General features: G+C 37.3%; 1 protein-coding gene across 2 annotated transcripts in view; it reads right to left on the bottom strand.

Moving 5' to 3' along the window:
• pitpnm3 (PITPNM family member 3) overlaps positions 1 to 21,595 on the bottom strand; it is a 160,015-nt gene that overhangs the window by 126,406 nt on the left and 12,014 nt on the right. The gene's annotated exons all lie outside the window — the stretch shown is intronic.

Genomic DNA, 21,595 nt, shown 5'->3' with positions numbered 1-21,595 from the left:
GAAGAAACAAAGATTTTCTTTCGAAACTCACAGGCAATTGGCTGAAATACAGTAAAAACAAACATAAAAGAATGTCTCATAGAAATGAAACCATGATGATATAGAAAAGGACAAGTTTTTCAAGATGAAGAAAAAAATGCATGTTTTTTTAAAATGTTATACAAATAATTTTAAAAAATGTCTTTGTAGGTTTAAAGTTGCTCCACACTGATTCAACAATTCAGTTTTCCGCTGCTGGACTAAACGGTTTTTCGTGACATGTTCAAGGCTTTGGGAAATTGATACCAAACCGGTCAGGGATGAAACTGTGGAAAAGTTTCATTTTTATAGAAACAAAACTGAATACTGCATGTTTATAGGTTTTCACCAATGTTCTCAATTTTTTAACAAATATCACAGGCATTTAGATAAATTACATAGATTGACTCTTTTCACTATTTTGTAAAGTGCTATTTTGTTTTGGGGCATTATAATAAAGGGGCTAAATACAACTGCAAGCCACACTTTTCATATTTTTCTTCTTAAAAGAAATTAATTTCCTTCCTTAAAAAAACAAAAAAAAAACTATTTTATGTTTCAGTCTGTTACAGAAATCCTAATAAAATTCTCTGAAGTTTGTAGCTGAACTGTGAGGAAAAAGGAACAAAGTATCAATATCTCTGGAAGGTGATGCATGTATGCTGATTTCATTGTGTGTACAGAATGCAATGCAATTTAATGCTGCGTTACAGAACAGCATCCAGCTGCTACTATGGTATTTTTTCAGCAATGATTAAAGCTCCTTTCGGAGTCGACGCACAACAGGGAGAAAACCGAGGCTTCCTCCACTTGATGAGCTGCTGTTTGGTTCAGATGCTATTTTAGATAAATATCTCCATTTCTGAACAAAACCTTCTTAGTCCAAACAAATGCACTGAAGGGGATTTAAAAAAACAACACTTTCCTCCTCATAAAGGCCGCGGCTTGGTGAGAAATATATTGCTGACATGTGCAGATTTTTTTTAGGACATTAGTTATCATTTCCCATTTTATCACAAAGCCACGCTTATAGTTATAAGCGTAGGGCCAGAAGATTTATTGAAAGTTTTAATGATTGTCATAACTCAATAAGTTAGTGTTACTGAAAAGTCAATTTAATTCACTAAGTGAAACACACAAAGATTAATGGCACAGATTTATGTTCTCAAGCGTTTTTTTTTTTCCTGTTAAGTATGATTTTCCTCTTAATTAATGAAGATGTGATATTTTACATCAGACCAATAAGAACACTGTTGTAATGCAGACATTTGGGCTTTATGTAAAAATATGTTGAATACCTGTTTCAGTTAAACAGCTGCCTAATGGTGACCAACTGCTTTGATGCCTTTCAGTTTCCATGCTCACTGTCCCTGTCAAAGTTTTCCGTTACATAAATATAAATATAGACTGTGGAAGAACCACAGTGTTGGTTCTGTTGGACCTCAGCACAGCTTTACACCCTGTCCACTGAATTGGTTTGAATCTTACGTAAAGAACTGGGATTTCTTTGTGCGAATAGGTAACCAATCAGAGTGAACAGAGGTTGGATGTGGAGTACCTCAAGGTTGAATCCCGGGACCCCTTCTGTTTAATATCTAAATGCTCCTGACAGATCAGGTTATAACAAATAATAAGATTAGTTACTATAATCTGTGCAGATGATACACATTACAAAGTCACCAGTTGATTCAGAACCAAAATCAATGAGTGGATGTGCCAAAACTTTCTCCAGCTCAACAGTTGTAGCTGATCCAGAACGCTGCTGCTGACGTGAACGACTTAGCGCCACAATCCAATGAAGATCTGCTGTTGATGTATCACCTGAACCAGAACCAAAGATGGAGTAGCAGCATTCAGCTTCTATGGAACAAACATCCAGAAAAAACTGCAAATATGCTTGGTGACAATGAATGTCACTAAGCCATCAGTACGGCTGCTTTGCTGGGCAAAAAATGTAATGTGAAGTGTATTGGGGCAAAAAGCAGGTGGAAAGCAGAAATTCAAGGCTGAAAGAGTTCACAGTGTTTTCCAACAAAACACAGTTTTAATATTTTGATTCATGTTTGTGTCAGACTGGTTCCTCCACAGATGCGACATGCAGAATCAAAACGATCGGAGACAGAGGCAAATGTGAATTTAGTGTTTTTGTTATCTACCTGATCAAAGTCACAGTCCTAAAAGAATGAAACACTGAATTCCCTTAAATCAAGACTAAAACCCCAACTAGTTAGAGTCACCCTTGATTAATTGTAAATGGAGCACAGACTCATTATAGTCCTCAATCCTGTAGTTCAAAACACATTTTCTAATTTATTGACTGTAGCACCCGGCTAACTCACTGCAGCACCTTAAACATAACACCAGGATCCAGGTTAATGACAGGATCCCTGCCTATGCAGCGAGGAGAATCTCTACCTCCACGACATTAATAATTACATCTAGCAGACTGGCAACAAGCTGGATCTCTTTCTTCAAAGTTTTGCTTTGAAGCAGCTCTGGCCACCAGCAAATTATTCTCCAGGGGGTTCCACGAAGCCTGAACCAGTGTGGAGCTTTTAACCCTGCTGCCGTTCAGAGCAGCTCTGGCAAATGAGTGAAGAGGCTCAAGCAAGGATTAGCTCAGTCCTTGAAAGAGCATTTATTATGCATTAGCAATTAGACCACCAGCAGCAGCCAAAGAAATATTTTCTTCCCATTCCAGACAATCATACCCAGTATGGGGGGCTACTTTTCAGAAAATTAAAATGGAAAGCAATAGCAAAGTTAATTTCATTCAGTAACTTAATTAACTAAGGGAAATAGACAGATTGAATAAATATAAATGTTTTCAAGCCTGCATTTCTGTAACTGTAGTTATTTTATGCCGATAGATAATGAAAACACATTTATTTCTTGGTGGATTAGAATACTACACCAGACTAATGAAAAATATGTTTAATATCCGCAACAATAGTTGTTATTCTTCAAAAGCTACTTTTAATCTGACAAGAACACATATTCTAATTTTTTTAATATGTTTGTGTTTTCCACTTTACTTTACAGGACAAGATCGTTGTATTTACCCCTCCATCCATCCATTTTCTCTATCAGCGTGTCAAAGTCTACAAACGCCAAAAGAATGAAACATAAATGTGTCATAATTGGCCTTCCAAAGCCCATGGAGGCAACCGCCACTGTTCGCCTGAGTTCATCAGGTGAGAAAATGTTTTCTTTTGACAGCATTTTCTTTTCTTTATGCGTCTCCTCAGAGTACAAAATGAACCACTATCTCTAAATGATATTTCTGTATGTTTGTTTACAATAATTAGCTTCTTTTTTTTCTGTCTCTGAGCAAAATGAACTGTTTGCTTGTAAGAAATAATATTTCCACATCTATATCATTTCCATACAGTTAAATTCTCATACGTAACGAAACATGGATAACTTGTACAAAAAAAAAAGAAACATCCAGAGCCAAGAGTTTGGCTTGGTGACAAAGTATATTATGTATTGTTGCCTCTCAGAGATACAATGCCTGTGAGTATCTACTTTTATCACAAGTCGTAAATGGCCACTTGTATTAAAATTACAGTAAGTCTGGATTTGTGATAGAACGCTTCTAATCTCTCTGTAGAGTGCCAGTTAATTAGGTCTCAATGCAACATTCACACAAGTATTTATTTCGGTCTTTAGAATAAATAAGTGAGAAACCCAAATACAACTGCAAAGGAAAAGTGGACAAATGAATGACAATGTCACTAAGCCATCAGTACGGCTGCTTTGCTGGGCAAAAAATGTAATGTGAAGTGTAATGGGGCAAAAAGCAGGTGGAAAGCAGAAATTCAAGGCTGAAAGAGTTCACAGTGTTTTCCAACTAAACACAGTTTTAATATTTTGATTCATGTTTGTGTCAGACTGGTTCCTCCACAGATGCGACATGCAGAATCAAAACGATCGGAGACAGAGGCAAATGTGAATTTAGTGTTTTTGTTATCTACCTGATCAAAGTCACAGTCCTAAAAGAATTTATTCCCAACTTCCATTTTCCCTCCCATCGACCCACAGTGTTAGCTATTATCATTTACACCTCCCACGTTTTTATAAAAGAAACCTCTTGAAGCAGTTTTCAGAGCAGAACTGATTGACTTTAAGATCAGTTCTTCACATCAGGCTTTTCAATCACAGTCACATGATTATACAATGCCAACAATACCACCAATGTATTTATTCTAAACTTGCTTCTGGAGCTGTTGGAGTTTGAAAGTCTCCGGGTGCAAAATTTGAAATCTCTAAAAGCATCTCCACTGGATGGCCATCAAATGAACGTGTAATTTGCTGAACTGTGAGTCTGCAGACTTAACTCAGCATGCAGCCGATAAAACGCGTGAAGTAGAAAGAAATTCAGGGAAAGCAACTGAGAGAAAATATGTTCCTTATATTTTTGCTTCTGGCGCTGTTTAATAATGGATCAGCTTGGTTTAAAAGTATTGGTCCACTTATATGGAATGTGAGGAGTGCCCAAATTACAACAATGATTATTTACTTATCAACCTCAGAGTCATACACAACTTGGAAGAGGTTGTCTTGTATTGCTGTTTGGAGCAGCCAATCAGAGTCCTAACCCCAACCACTGAGTTTGATTGGTGAAGCTGACGGTTTAAATTGATTCATGATGCGCTTCGGCACACAAACATTAAATAATTTACTAAATGATGAAATAATTATATCTAGTTTTTAAAATGAATGCATTGCATTTAATTGAAGTACATCAAATGTTATACTTAAACTGTTTCTGGAATTGTCTCTGCTGGAATTTGGCACTCTTCATTCTCCATACCCTTGATTTTTTTTCTTATTAGAAATACGTGTTTCTGATATTTAAAAAATGTTATATAATTTTGATCAAATACAAAATGCTGTCATAAAATGATAATTATTTATTTAGTTTAAAAAAAAAATTCAAACCAAACCACCCTGATGTAAAACTGCAACTGCCTCCATGTTAAATCATTAATTAACTGTGATTAAACACTTTAATTGGGTTCCGCTTCACCAGACGCACCCAGGAACAATTATCGCTAGATTTGACAACATGAAGTAGGCCAAACGATCTCAAAAAGTAGCACATTTTGACTCAATCTGAAAAAATTCAAGAATTACCCCAAAACTGCACCAAAAACTCATTCAGGAAGACACAGAAGTGGCCTGAACATCACTGAAAATATTGCAAAACATAATTTATTCCAGATAAGATTGTTGTGCATTTAACAGTAAGAAAATTACATTCAGAAAAAAAAAGAAAGAAAATGTTGCGTGGATGGTTACAGAATTTTTGTTAGCATTGTTTCACCGTAGAACCTTAGCCTGAAAAACGATGGATTTGAATTCTGATGAAAAATCACAGAGCTGTAAAAGTCAGTCTATCTCAGGAAGCTAAACTGGTAGCACTGACGCCGCTTAGACCAAGAAGGCTGTGTGGATTGAAACAGGCTGTGTGGATTGAAACTAAAGAGCTAAAAACACAAAAACACTAAAAATGCTACATTGTTTCCTGCAGCAAATACGGTAAAACATTTTGAAACAAAAACACAAATCCATCCAAAAAGGAAGGATGCTTTTGATTACATCACCATCACTTTACACTTGATTCATAAGTGTTCAGTTCATCTGTTTTACACTTACGCCCATTCATAATATTACCAGAAGGATAGGGTTACTTAATGGTGTCATTATAGTTAATGTCACATAGAGAGATGATGCTACAAAGTGCCAAAAGTATCAAGACTTACATGTGAAAAACCCATCGCCTCCTTTATGTATATCGTAGTGTATCCTGTTGACATTTATCTATTTGTGGCTGCAGGGGAAAGCTGGGAAATCTAATTAAAACTAATTAAGTTTATTGACATGAAAGTGTCTGAGATGTAAGGAACATTTCTCCTCCGCTGTCCTCTACATAAACTGAGAACACAACACAGTGGAGTTAATGAAACGGAAGCATTTCAAAACACATCTACAACACACTGGCTCATAACCCACAAAGTTTTTTTTTTTTTTCTACTGCCCCGATGCCTATTAGGACAAAATGATGAAACTAGAGAGTTATAATTGAAACCTGATTACAGAGTAACTAAAAATGTGCGTAAATGAGTTTCAGAGTTCTCCATAAGATTTATTTTGGCTTCGTTTGCGAGTCCTTTCATGGAGCTCGATGTTAACAATTTAAGATGTTAGAGTGAGAGGTCAGATTCAGAGTCCAACTTTTCTTCTTTCTGCTCGCCTGGGCTGTGCTGCTATGCAACCATTGTCTGCTGTGTTTACACGGCAAGGCTGTTTATTGTTGGTGGCAGCCATACATTGTGAATGGAGCTAAAACCAAAATCAGCAGATTCAGATGAAAAATGAAATCAACTCAAACAGGAATCTGTTTCGCAAAGTCCCCCTTGAAAATGAGATATGGATTTCAATGGGGTTTTTACCTGGTTAAATAAGATAAATACATCAATATGGGGAAATAAACAAACCAATTAAGACAAAGGCGTATAATTTTTCCTAGTAATTTATCTGACTTTTTTATATCTCAATTTTAAAAAAATATATATAGTTATTTGAAAATCCTTAAAAATCAGAGAAAAATTTTTACTGTGCTTGCAACAATCAGAGCTTTGTTATAATTGTCAACCAACATTTTGGATATTAAATGTGCATTAAATTTACACTGAAATTTTAATAAAATAACGTTGATGAGTTTCAAATCTTTCAGGCTGGTAGGCCTCCTTACCATCACCCTAATCTTTAGCTCTCGCCACAAATTTTCAATCACACTTACGTATATTCAACGAATTAGAAAACATGTTCAGATTAAGGGTACCTTTCAAAAATTGTAAGTTTAATATTTGCCTTTCATTAAGGCTACATTTCTGTTTTATAAAATGTTTTTTATTTGGTCTGATGTAATATTGTAATTTAAGTCGTGTTTTTATTAACTGTAAGCAGAAAGGCTTTCAAACATCCATCTGTGTGTAATTAATCTTTATAATGTGTTTCATTTAATGATAAAGGTCATGAAATAAATTGACTCGTCAATAATATTCTAGTTAATCGATGTACTACAAATGGAACCTGAACTCAGAATCTTTCAAAATAAAACATTCTAAATCGCACAAAGCTTTCTAAAAATAGCACATTGTCATTACTATTCTCAGAATAGTTTGCAAATATGCAAATACTGTTTGTCAGCTCTTGACTGATATGCTTCTGGTTGGTTTACACAATGCTCACACAATTAAATAAAAATAATGCATTTTAAAGCCTTTTTCTGCTGCTGATTTAGGGCTGGAAGATAATTGGGTCACTCTAAATTGCTTTAAGCACGCACAGCGGTCTGCATCTCCGCAGAAACCCCTGAGATGGAGTGATTATCTATTCAGCGTACACTCCGCTTGCGACTCCGGTTAGATTTGACCTCCGGTCCCCCACGGGCCATCTGTAGGTTCCTCCAAGAATAAGTGATTTATGTCCGGATGGATGGCTGTTACTCAGCTTCCAGTGCTCCGCTGCTTGCCTACTCTGGCAGACTGCGCTGCTGGTTATTACTGGAAGCATGTCATCTGTAAATATAGAGCCTTGAGCGGACCTGCCAGGCCAAGGCACATCTGGTACACAATCACTATATTTTCTACTCCACTGTCTGGGTATTTGACAGGGCCATTCCGTGGAGATATACGGACGAGGATGGACATCGGTGTGTGTGTGCGTGTGTGTGTGTGTGTCTGTTGAGAGCTCCCACGGGGACAGAATGAATATGAGGAAGGAACTGATGAGGTGCGCAATGACAGAGCGACAGAAAGGAAGTACTCTAACAAATAAAAACGCAGCTGCTACCCGGAAAAAAAAAGAAAAGAAAAAAAGAAAAAGGTCTCCAGTAGCTTTCTTTATTCAGGGATTTAATTTGTTGAGTGCATTGGATGCACCGCCGCTCACCTGCAAGTGTTCTTAAAGTACTGCTCTTATTTATTAAGACGACTGCTGACACAGCCAGGATACCAGGAGACAGCCACTGAGTTTAAACGCCGTGTTGTTGTCTCTATGCCTGTCACAGTAAATTTAGCTGGACGATAAATTGTCCCAGAAATGAGTGCGATAAAAGATAATATTGTAGTTAGACACCATTTTCAAGTAATGTATTGATAATGGTATAATAATATGAGTTCGTCTTCTCAAAGACCAGTACACTTTAATTTTGTACATGACATGTAACACTGGAAAACACAATTGAAACCATTAATAAAAAAGGATTATTACAATAATAACCATCAACATTAACTCTTTCCATATAAAATAACTGAATAAATTCAAATTGATACGACTTACAACATTTTATTTCTCTTTGGGATCAATAAAGTCGTTTTGAATTGAATTCGAAACAATATTTCCCTTCAAAATATAATCATCAGAATTGAATTTAGGGTTCATCTGAATTAATCATGTGATTAATTGTTCGACTGCTGAGAGCAGCAGGTAGGCCCGTCACCATGACAGATTTTGCTGGACGATAAATTGTCCCAGTAATTCAACATTATTTTCATGTAATATACTGATAATGTCATAATAATGCAAGTACATCCTCGCAAAGATCTGTAACCTTTAAATTTGTGAAAAATAAATAAATATCAACAGCAAAAACTGTGTATGTGTGTCTTATAATAATCTATGTTTTGGATCTGCAATTATTTACATATAAAGTTTTCACCAAAAAATTTGAAGATATCATTTGTTTCAATATTTTTTACTGAGCTGATAAAAAGGTACAAGGAATTTATTTTTAAAAATTTATTTTAAAAATATCTTTTTTGGCCCTCATGGCAAAAAGCTTTGATACTTCTGATGTAAGTCTTTTCTTTTTTTCTCATAAGTGATTTAGAAAAAAGAAAAAAACACTTAAATACATAGTGTAGGAATGATGGCGTATTTGGTGTTGACATGCTGGTATTGGGGGACCTGAATTAAAATTTGCTTAGGGCCCTAAAAAGACTTGGGCTGGCCCTGGTGAAGCCCTCCACCTAAATATTAACTGTTGATTTTATTGCGACTTGCTGTAAAATGAATTGCCCATAAGGACATGAATAAAGATGTGACTCTGAACTTGTATTTTTGGACGCTCCTGCACTCTGTTTTTCTCCTGGAACGCTGTCTCCACTTTTTATCTGTACTCAGACTTAGCAAACCAAAATAATTTCTTAGGTGACTTTAGCCTCACACTCGTGCACCTATCACCAAAAAATGTGTTCTCCCCTCCCACCCCCCGAGCAATGGGAATTATATGTGCAGCTCCCTGCAGGGTGTTTGCAGCGCACCGTGCCCCTGCAGATACCCAGCGAATGGCTGACAGATCCACAGTTTACGGCGCAAAGCGCGGCAGTGAAAATGTGAACGTTGTGTCACTGAAACGATTGTTTGGACGGTGCGGTTTTTATGACAGGATGTCCTCCGAGTTCACGTCACTTAATGACTCGGAGTTGACACGTTGACTCAGATCGCTGTAAGCTGCAGTTATAAGAGCATCATATTTCTTGTGTACACAGCTTCTCGCTCTGGAAGTGAGGCTTATGCTGCTTCACTAAGTGGCGTATTGGAAATCAGTAGTGGGATAATTGCATTGTACAGCAAGTGGTGTTTAATAATTAAAAAAAAAAACACTTACCAATAAAGCTCCAACAAGGAAGCGGTAATGGCTGCAGTTAAAAGAAACACTGAAGGAAACTATAATGACAGTATGTGTAATCGTCCATGGTTTTATGACTTTAGACCCTAGTTAAAATTGCAAACTTCAGGCATAATAGAAGATATGTGTTGTTCTTAAAAGCAAGTTCATACCACCCAATACATTTTTAATTAAAACATTTGCCGATGGGTTCACAGATCCGGGACAGTAACTGGCTTGACAGACATGTCTGAGTGTGGAAGTGGAGAGGATTCCTGGTGTGCACTCATGAAGAGGTACAACTGTTGTGTGTACCAGGCTTTTATGATGAGCATTTCATGAATAGATAAGATATATTGTGAAGAACTGGCTATTCTTCCATCTCCTGTCTATACTTTTTAACACACGGACACACATGACAAACAACGGCAGAAGCGAATGCTTCAAAACATAACTTGGGGTGCATTCACACCAGCCATGTTTGGTCTGCTTTAATGGAAATTTAGCAACTGCTAAAACGTGACGCCATTTCATTTCTGTTTACATTTGGTGAAGAAGGAAGTTTTACTCAGGGTCTTCTTCAGAGGTTGTTGTGTTGTTTCCATCCAACAGGTTTTTCAAATGGGTTGGTGCAGTGTGAAACAAGAATTTTGGCTGCTAAGCTTTCTTTAAGGACTACTGTATATATTACAGCAAAACACAACTCTACTTTCTTAATATATTAAAAATAAAAAAAATAAATAATTGTCTACAAAGAGTTTTTTTAACAAAGCTTGCTCTGTATCAATGAAAATGTAAAAAAAAAAAAATAAATCGCCATATAACAAGATATTTTGTTTTTTGTTTTTTCAACAAGATCCATTCAACCTCAATAGCAGCTATGTCCAATGACAGAAAAACCTCTCATTTAGGATAGATTGGTAAAAACATTCATTATTTTATTGCAACTACAAGGGAGCCTCATGTAGCCTTTTGAGTGTGCTTTAAAAAAGTATTTGCCCCCACCTAGATGTCTCATATGTTTACATTGTTGATGAATCATAAAATAATACAAATCAAAACATTATTTCAGCCACAGTGGAGGGTTTTGGTGCATTAACGACCTGCTTAAAAAATATTAAAAATATCTTTTAAAAAATAATTATAATTTAAATTGCTGTTTCCGGAGGGAAACAGCTCCTTTTGATCAATATAATAGTCTAAAATACTCCTTACTTCACCTTTACTTTTCATTGGCACTATATTACACAAAGGTCCATGTCTAATTACATAAGAAAGCTCTTCAGTGGTCTATTGCAATATTACTTCCAAGTATTGCAATTAATTTTTTTATATTATACACCCTTAATGAGAACTATGGGGTTTCCTTTAATAAAATATGAATAATTATTGGTAGACTAATAGAAAACCAGGGACTATGGATAACAGTCTGCCTGAAAACTTTGATAAAATACGAAACACCTGAGAGCTTCACTGCAGTTATTAAGGTACCGAACCCTCAGTTCATCAAAAATAACTTTGCATCTCAACAAGAACAATAGTGCGAGACATGGTGACCAGAGAGGATGGATCCTGGAAATGTTAATAAAGGATCAACAAAATACTGTATAGAGGTTCACCAATCTCCAGACTCATAAACATGTCATCATGTTCTTCTTTCCTTTCTCGTTAACTACGCACTTAAAATTCTGTTTCCGCATTTAGACAAAAAAAGAAAAACCCAAACCAGAAACAGACCTTCATCTGTTATTTTGATCAAGTTGCTTTTGTCTGCAAAATCAAAGGCTGCAAGCCCCAAAAGCTTGTCTTCTAAAACTAAATGAGGAACTTAGGGAAAGTACCTAGGAAGAAAAGGCCCAGCTCTTCAATGAATTGTGTTCAAAGAGACCTGTGTCCAAGTATCTGAAAAGCTTTACTTCAGAGCAGGAAAACGCAGACACGCGAGGCTCCTCGTGATTCATCTCGTGCCACTTTCATCTCTTTCTTTTCCATTATCCACTTGCAGCGGCGTTTACATAGAAGGGCAGCAGGAACGGTGTACGGACAGCATTTATCTCTGAAGCAGCTCTGCTGCAATCACACACGCCCCCTCCGCCTCCAACACACACACTAAAACCACGTTTACACCTTGAAAGACTGATGCTTCACACTGTAGTATCAGAGCACCCAAGTGAACATGTGGTAAATTATTCAATTAGTATCTCATATTAAGGACAATATTTCTTTTAATCTAAACCTTGCTTCATTTGACTTGACATTTCCAAAATTGCAAACATTTTCCCATAGTGCAGCAGTTCTTCGAAGGCTGGTGAGAAGAAGGAAGTTGGTCAAAATAACCCTGATTTCAATTGCTAATAGCTATTAATAAATACCAACAATAGTTTTTCATCACATGCTGCATTCAAGCACTAACACCAACAGAGGTTTCAAATAGCCATCGCCAGAGTAGTTGTATAGCATTTTGAGAAACTGTTAGAAACAATTCCAGTCAGACTTCCAGTTTCAAAGTGCATTTCTGTTCTTTTTTCCAGTTTGGAACTTGGAAATTTTTTTTAGTTCTGGATATAGAATAATTATCATATTTAGAACCCCTTTTTAAAACAGTAGGGCAAGGACTTTAACACACTAATTTTGATTAATTAATCACAGATTTAAAAATGTAAACGTGATACATGGTATTTTTTTTCCCCGATGCGGAACCTTCATATTGTGTTTCTAGTACACCCTTAAATCTGACACACAAGAGACAGCCGCAAACAACAGCAATAGACGACAAAGTCACAATCTGATTGGACGCTGGACAAGTTTTAACACAACTTGTTGTGTTCAAGTTGTGCTAATCACAGAAGCTATTAGAGGCTAAAATAGCTAAAAGGCGTCCCCAATGCTAATGTTAGTGTCCACAGTCCACATTCCTAAAATATTTTTTCAAAGAAGTTACACAAATGATCAACAGTGCCACAATACAATTCCAATATATATATATCGCTACATGTAATACTGCAATCACAAAGGAATGCCTGGATGCAACAATTTGTAGGGCATTACGCTCCGTGAGTCAAGCATTCACGCTCTGCATGTTGATAAAAATATGTGGCCAAGTAGATAGACTTGACCTACCCTTCGTGCCAATCCCTGAGGTATATTGTTGCTGTCCAACATCCTGCAGCTCAGTCAGAAGTTTTGGAGACAGTATGTAAAAGTAAAGAAAAGTTTCCACTTCAGGTGATGCACTGAACACTGTTCCCTGAGATGTTATCTTCTGGGTATTACTTTATAACCCAAACCTACCGTATTTTCTGCACTAAGGCACACCTAAAAACCTTCAATTTCCTCAAAAGCCGACAGTGCGCCTTATAATCCGGTGCGCCTTATATATGGACCAATATTGAGCCACAACAGGTCTAGCAACTACGGTAAGCAGCCGCAGACTTCATTTTTGCTCGTGGAAGAATAAGCGCGCGGTGCATGCTGGGATAGTTGTCAGAACACAGGTTTGTAATCTATTAATAAAGTTTGACTGACCTATCTACCTACCGACCGTCTAGAATCAGGTCGTCTGCAGGTCATGTAGCACCATGTTTTCCACGAACATGCTGTGCACCGGCCCAGTCGCGGAAGGCTCTCCTCGCCGACCGGAGTCGGACTGTTTTGTTGATATTCACTTTAGTGCAGCTCCATCTAGTGGATGCATAACATAACTCCAGCCTCTACTGTAGCGTCTATTCTATGCGCCTTATAATGCGGTGCGCCTTATATATGAAAAAAGTTTTTAAATAGGCCATTCATTGAAGGTGCGCCTTATAATCCAGCGCGCCTTATAGTGCGGAAAATACGGTACTTGAAACGTCTCTGTAACTTTATCCCTGGCCTTCATGCTGCAAACCTCTAAGGCCTTCACAGAATATTTGGACGCATGATGAAATTTTACACAGATTTATTTAATAATTACATGACTTCGAAGGGAAATTCTTTGCTTAGGTGTCATTAAAAGGTATCAGAGTAAAGTGGGCGACATACAAAAAGACACTTTTAATTTGTTTTTTTTAGTGATGGCCTGTTACTTAAAATTCAAATAAAATACATTGAGGTTTGTTATAAAAACTTCTTACTTCACTGTAGACTCTGAAAGTGACTCCTTAAACTGTATAAAAGCTGACTGCAAGTAATTAGTGATTCCATCTTCTGTTAATGTTATTACTCCAGGGGTGATGAGAGTAATTTCTATAATGTACTATAAGCTAATAACATTTTTCTGCAACTCCCACTCACCCCCAAACATTACCTTTATACCTAAATATCAGGTTTAATGGAGCTGAAGACAAGTAAACTCTCATCTCCTCAGGCAACACAAGCATCCGTTATAAATATTGAAGCAGCTCCTCCAGTCTAGAATTTACTCAAACAGACTGAAAAAGAAATCTCACCTAAGCTTAAGAGGAAACTTCCTGAGCTGCATTTTTCATGCCGTTATTGATTTAACGCTGAAAGAGACAGTCTGTTTTATTTTAACAGATCAGTCACTGAAAATTGACTTGTGTTAAACTCGGAAAGGAAAGCTATGAAGTTATGCTAGGATAGAGAAAAAACAAGACGGAAGATTACATTTTCACCAAAACATTTTTGAGTTTAAAAGTTGAAAATTTGTTAGAAAGAAAATCTTGCAAACTGTGTTTCAAAAGCTGAAAATGTACCAGAAAAAAAATTTAATTGAGATTGATCACAGACATTTTCTAGAAAAAAATCTGAAATTGAGTTTGAAAAGTTGAACATTTGTTAGAAAAACTCAGATGTAGATAAGAAAAATAAGTAAAAGCAGAAACTTTCTGATCAAAAAAACTCAGATTTCATAGGGAAAAAAAACAAGAAAATTTAATATTTTTTGTAGCAAACTTTCGACTTCAAATTAAAAAATTTCTTGTTTTTATTCTAGAAAATCTTAGTTTTTTGGTCATAATTTTACTCTTTTCCCCACTTACGTATCTACAATGGCCCTAATACACAGTTTTATAGAAAAACAAATGCTGCTACATCAATTTTTATTTTCAGTCAAAATTATTAAACTAAGACTACAGATTTTTCACCTTAGGAATTGTTAGTATGACATATTTCATTATTTTTATCAAGATCTAAAGCATATTAAGAGAATCGTCAGCAAGTGAAAAATGTCTTTGATTTTGCATGACTCATAATAACTCAATAGTCCCAGCAAACCTTTCTGACTCATAGTATTCACTTAAACTAACCCTGCAATTTTTTAATCTTTGCTACTTGCCATTTAATGTTCACGCAGTAGATATATTTTCAGAAAGAGATGCACCACACCACACTTGGGGGAGGGAGGGATTGTTTTATAGAGCGTACATCTCCCCTACTGGAAAGCAGCTGTTGAGGATGTGAAATAATAGACCCGCAACCCTGGGAGCGAGGTTCAGGTGCAGCTCCTGAAAAATGCAGAACGGCAGTCATTCATCTCTCCTCCTTTCTGTCACACGGGCCTCACAACAACTGTGCCAGAAATCATCCTAAAAAGACAAAATCTGCTCTGAGACCGCCTCCAGCAGCGGGCAGGATGAGTGAGAAATGTGTTACATGTGACGCGTCACTACGTGCTTCAACTCCGATTTCACGTGAAGGGATAATGCATCAGCGTAATTTTATTCATTGGTTTGCGGGCTCACATTTTGAAGCCAGCTTTGACGTTAAGATGTTAGCGGGCCGGTATTTTAAGGGACAGGAGTGTTGTGATAGGACCCAGGTCTGCCGACAGGAGACCAGCCACAGAGATCCCCCTTGTCACATTAACAGTGTCAAGTGTTTATACAGATCCCTTCCTGCACAGTGTTCATGAATGAGGAAAGTACCAGGAGAGACCATGATCCGTTCTTGGAAAAAGAGCAGCGGAGACATTTATTTTCTGTTATTTTTGCTGCTTTATATGAGGACTTGTGGCTCTTAAGAGTCTACGTGCCCTTGTTACAAGAGCAGGGTTTAATGGTTTATAGGAAAATTACTCAAGATTCATCAATTCCCAATTTTTTTTACTTCTAATATGACCCATATCCTGTACCGTTCAACACAAAAACAGCAAATACATTTGTTAGGGAGTGAAATACATAGCTAATACTGCACCTCTAAACATTTTTGTTTCTCAGAAAAATCACCCTTTTCAAAACTAATTGCTTTCCAACATAACTCAGCTTGATTCTCATCTACCTTCAGTCCTCCATCTGAGATTTCTCCCATTGAACTCCATTTCTCCAGTAGAATTTCAGCCAGGCAAATCAGCAAACGGGATTTGTTGCGAACGATGTTTCAGAATTGTAGTCGTAGTGATGGCTAAGCCTGTCGCAATGAGCAATAATCAATTTCTCATATAATGAATTAAAACGAGCGTGATCATTTCCATTTGCATGATTGATTTTTTTCCCCCTTTCTCTCTTTCTATCAAAGATTCAATGATAAAATGTCTTCAGTTTTTTATTTACAGACTTTGGTATCCATTTTATCTGCTGAAAGCTTTTTGTTGATTTAGTTTGAATATTTAAAATGTCTTCCAGTGCCAGTGTTAAATGTTAGAAATTAGATTTTACTGATCTTTGAGAGGGCGTAATTGAATTATGGTATTAACATTATATTACATGAAAATGGTCTCAAAACAACAATATTGTTTGTTGCAGTAACTTCTCAGAACATTTTCTATCGTGACAGGCCTTCAGTGGCAGCGGAGGAAGTGAACAAAGCCGTTCAGTCTGCATTAGCCACGCTCTTCTCTCTTTGAAAGCATTTTTATAGAGCAGGCAATTTCCTGTGAGCTCCATAACGCCGAACTATCGCATTACCTACATCACGGGCCAACATTAACCGTTAGATAAAATTTAAAACTTCAACAGAGTCCAAACCCTCTGGAAGCAATCGTTTCTCCACAGACAAAGGTCTAGAGCCTTTGCACAAAGAGAAGCGTAGAACAAGAGCCTGTTTTCTTTTTTAACCAGGCTACAAACATCTCCTGCGTCTTAATTTTGCCATTTTAACACTCTCCACATGAGCCAGATTTTGAGAATAATTCTTATCCACACTCCTCTTCAGGCAACCCCTCATATTTTACATTAGCTTTAGCTTTTGGATTAAAATAAATGGATGTTTTGGAGGAAATTTCATCCCACCTTCATGTGACTAAAGTACGCTTCACTGTGGGTATGACGATCTGTATGTGGCATGTGCAGTTGTTTTAATCCCCAGCTTGCCTTCTGAAATTGTTGCCCCACAGTTTACTTTTTGTATTTGACAAAACAAAATAGTACAACTTCTTAATTATTTACAGCCTTCTTGACCAGAACCTGCCTTGTCTTTTAATCAGTTTTAAAGACGAGTTCTGGTTTGTAATGTTTCTGTCAATCCAGATTGTCTCTAATGATCGGGGGCTACTTTTGCTTTGTTATGGTGTAAATATAATGTTGTGGAGGCTTTTACACCCTTTTCCTGACTGATACATTTGCACAATGAAACCCTTTCAATTCACTTATACAGGATACAAACGTAATAGCTGAAGTTTACATCAAGCTCATCGGATTCCTAGTATAAAAATATTTTATAAATGTTACTAATGCAACCAGGTTATCGATGCTTTTCTCACTTCACAGACTTACTTGTATTTTTAGTAGAATTTCACAGTATATATTTATATATATATATATATATATATATATATATATATATATATATATAGGGGGCTGCACAGTGGCGCAGTTGGTAGAGCTGTTGCCTTGCAGCAAGAAGGTTCTGGGTTCAATTCCCGGCCTGGGGTCTTTCTGCATGGAGTTTGCATGTTCTCCCTGTGCATGCGTGGGTTTTCTCCAGGTACTCCTGTTTCCTCCCACAGTCCAAAAACATGACTGTTAGGTTAATTGGTCTGTCTAAATTGCCCCTAGGTGTGAGTGTGTGTGTGTGTGAGTGTTGTTTGTCCTGTGTGTCTCTGTGTTGCCCTGCGACAGACTGTCCAGACCTGTCCAGGGTGACCCCGCCCCTCGCCCGGAACGTCAGCTGGAGATGGGCACCAGCAACCCTCCCGACCCCACTGAATGAAAATGAAAATGGATGGATGGATATTATATATATATATATATACAAGGTAGTAAAAATATTTACTACCTTTACTTAAGTCACAAAAACTTTAGCAGGTTGTGCGAACACTATAGATCCACAGAACATACAAGACTAAAGTATCAAAAGACTCCAACAGATTCTTTTTCTAGGACAAATGTGGTTACACAAATAAGTGGGTGCATATTGTTTGTGTTAGAAATTATACGATTGTTCTGCCAAACACTAGTAAAAGCATGAAGACAGATCGTTTGAAAACCAAGACTAGATTCTCAATCAAACGGAGATAAAAAGAATTTAATCTGTGATTCATTAACCTCTAAAGTCTCTAAAGGGAACGTTGGTTCAGCCGTATGTTCTCAGGGTCTCATCGTGCTCCAGGCTTTAATTTCAGTTTAATTACCTAACAGGTGGCTTTGCTGAAGAGCCTCATCTCCATAAATCACACAGGATGGAAGCGTTTTCCTCAAACCGCAGACAGACTGTACTTTAAGGTGGCACACACAGAGTAAATATGTGGTATGAATCATTACTGTATGAGGTGAGTAATTACCCTAAATCTATCTCTAAATGATTTAAAGTAGGATTCAAATATTGTTTAATTTGTTTGTTTTTATTTTGACTGGCATTTTCAGGCACAACCATGTGTCCGGTATGACGGCACATTAGGGCTGAAAAAAAAAAAGGAAATTTCCACCAAAAATACTCAGAATTTTTTTTTATTGATATCTAAATATAAGATCTAAGAAAACAAATAAGATATTTAAGGTCTCAGAAACTTTCTAGAAAGAAAACCTGGAATTTTCTGAGTCTGAAAAGTCAAAAAATTTCCACTTTTAGAAAATTTCTGATTAATCTAAATTTTTCTTGCAAATCTTTCACATTTGAAACTTTGAAACTTCCATGTGTTTTTCTAGAAAACTTCTGATAAACATCTAAATGTGTTTTGGCTGAAATTTACAAAAAAATAAAATTACATACAATGGCCCAATACATTGTCATACTCTGGAGAGCAGAGAATTGACCAACGACAAAAAATATCTAGATAATGACAGTTGAGGGTACGAAGATAGGATGACCGGTGAAAGATGACACAAAAGCAAGAGCAGTTCAAATAACTCGTTACAGTCAAAGTTTGTGGAATATCATGTCTGAATAACATGTCCAACCAAAAAGCAGATGAGCAACAGCAGCAGGAACCACTCCTGTCAACTAACAAATGACTGAGGTTCACACGGCTCACTAACACTGGGCTTTAACAGATTGCAAACACGTCTCCTGCTCTGATGGGAACGAATCCATCCCGCCAACGATCCACAGTTCAGGCTCACTTTGGAACACTTCGTACCAAATGATCATTATATAAAAGCCACAGCCTGCCCCAAGTGTTGATGCTGACCCTTCTGAGAGACACTGCCAGAGGGATAATGCACCATGTCGCAAATCTCAAATAAACTCGAACCGCTTTCCAGAACGTGGCAATTATTTCACTGTATTTCAACCATCTCCACAATCACTGGATCTCAAATCAACAGGGCACCTCTGGAATGTGTGCCCAAATGTGTGAGAGGAATGTTTCAGACACATTGTTGAATCTATTCCTCAAATAATTCTGAAAATAAAAAGGGGTCTAACCTGGTGTATGGGTGTGCACCGATTGCAGATATCTGGCCTATCACCTATTTTCTTTTTTAAACTGCTCGCTGGCCATGACTGCCATTGGTTTTAGCTGTCAAGTTGTCAACATAACATGTTAAATCTAAATGTATGTGTAATGTATAAAGATACACAGTGCTCTGTTACCAATTGTCAACATAACTACATAAGACCTAGTGGTGTCACATTTCTTAAGTCAGTGAAAAGTTCATTTTAAAAAATTAATAATGACGGAGAGACAAGTAGGTCAGTTATGCTAGCTTGACTTTGACAACCTTAATGTGTAGATGTGCTGCAGAATTTGATGCGTTTCAATTCAGTAAAAAAATAAAATGTGGCCAAATGTGTTAAATCTGTCTTGTGGAGCAGAAGCTCCACTTCAATCATTGTGGTTTTAGATGAATTAAGCACGTAACAGGCTGGGCTTTTAGTGAGGAGCAAAGGTTCATCACTGTAATGGAAAGTGGTGTGCTGTGGATTTACAACCCAGAATCATTATGAAGCCAAATGTGGGACAATAAGTCATTTACCTGGTTTCCATCACCACTGGAAGCAGAAACTGGAACATAAAACTGGACCCGCTGTCAGGGTTTAGTTTGTTTATACTTTACTAAGCCACAAAAAAATAGGAGAAATATAGCAAAAAAAAGAAATGATTATAATAGAGCATGTCAGGAGACATCGACTTAAACATTTATAGCTACGTCCAAAAAACATCTACAGGTCCTTCTCAAAAAATTTGCATATTGTGATAAAGTTCATTATTTTCCATAATGTAATGATAAAAATTAAACTGTCATATATTTTAGATTCATTGCACACCAACTGAAATATTTCTTTTATTTTTTTAATACTGATGATTTTGGCATACAGCTCATGAAAACCCAAAATCCCCGTCTCAAACAATTAGCATATCATGAAAAGGTTCTCTAAACGAGCAGTTAACCTGATCATCTGAATCAACAAAGTAACTCTAAACACTTGCAAAAGATTCCTGAGGCTTTTAAAAACTCTCAGCCTGGTTCATTACTCAAAACCGCAATCATGGGTAAGACTGATGACCTGACTGCTGTCCAGAAGGCCGTCATTGACACCTTCAAGCAAGAGGGTAAGACACAGAAAGAAATTTCTGAACGAATAGGCTGTTCCCAGAGTGCTGCATCAATGCACCTTAGTGGGTAGGAAAAAGTGTGGCAGAAAACGCTGCACAATGAGAAGAGGTGACCGGACCCTGAGGAAGATTGGGGAGAAGGGCAGATTCCAGGCCTTGGGGGGCCTGCTGAAGCAGTGGACTGAGTCTGGAGTAGAAACATCCAGAGCCACTGTGCACAGGAGTGTGCAGGAAAGGGGCTACAGTTGCTGCATTCCCCAGGTCAAAGGTCAAGCCACTTTTGAACCAGAAACGGCGGCAGAAGCGCCTGACATGGGCTACAGAGAAGCAGCATTGGACTGTTGCTCAGTGGTCCAAAGTACTTTTTTCGGATGAAAGCAAATTTTGCATGTCATTCGGAAATCAAGGTGCCAGAATCTGGAGGAAGACTGGGGAGAAGGAAATGCCAGAGTCCAGTGTCAAGTACCCACAGTCAGTGATGGTCTGGGGAGCCATGTCAGCTGCTGGTGTTGGTCCACTGTGTTTCATCAAGGGCAGGTCAATGCAGCAGCTATCAGGAGATTTGGAGCACTTCATGCTTCCATCTGCTGAAAAGCTTTATGGAGATGAAGATTTCATTTTTCAGCACAACCTGGCACCTGCTCACAGTGCCAAAACCACTGATTATGGTATTACTGTGCTCAGTTGGCCTGCCAACTATCCTGACCTGAACCCCATAGAGCAGGGATGTCAAAGTCAAATACACAGAGGGCCAAAAAAACAAATTTGCTACAAGCCGAGGGCCGGACTGGTTTAATGTTTATTAAAACATATTGAAATGATTGCACATAGCCTATTGAACCAAGACCTAACAGAGTGTATTATTTAACGATTAAATGAATAAAGCAATATTTTGTTATGGCTCTGTCAGTAACTTCAAGGGAAAAAATTTTTCAAGAGGCAAACAGCAACAAATTTAATTGTTTTTAAAAACAAAATATGTTTCTTAATATCAAGATAAATGCATAAATCAAAGTGCATGCATT

This window comes from Poecilia reticulata, chromosome 13, assembly GCF_904066995.2.
Source record: "Poecilia reticulata chromosome 13, P_reticulata-male-v2, whole genome shotgun sequence".
Taxonomy (NCBI): Eukaryota; Metazoa; Chordata; class Actinopteri; order Cyprinodontiformes; family Poeciliidae; genus Poecilia; species Poecilia reticulata.
The sequence above is the reverse complement of the archived record's forward strand: the minus strand, read 5'-3'. Positions and strand labels throughout refer to the sequence as shown.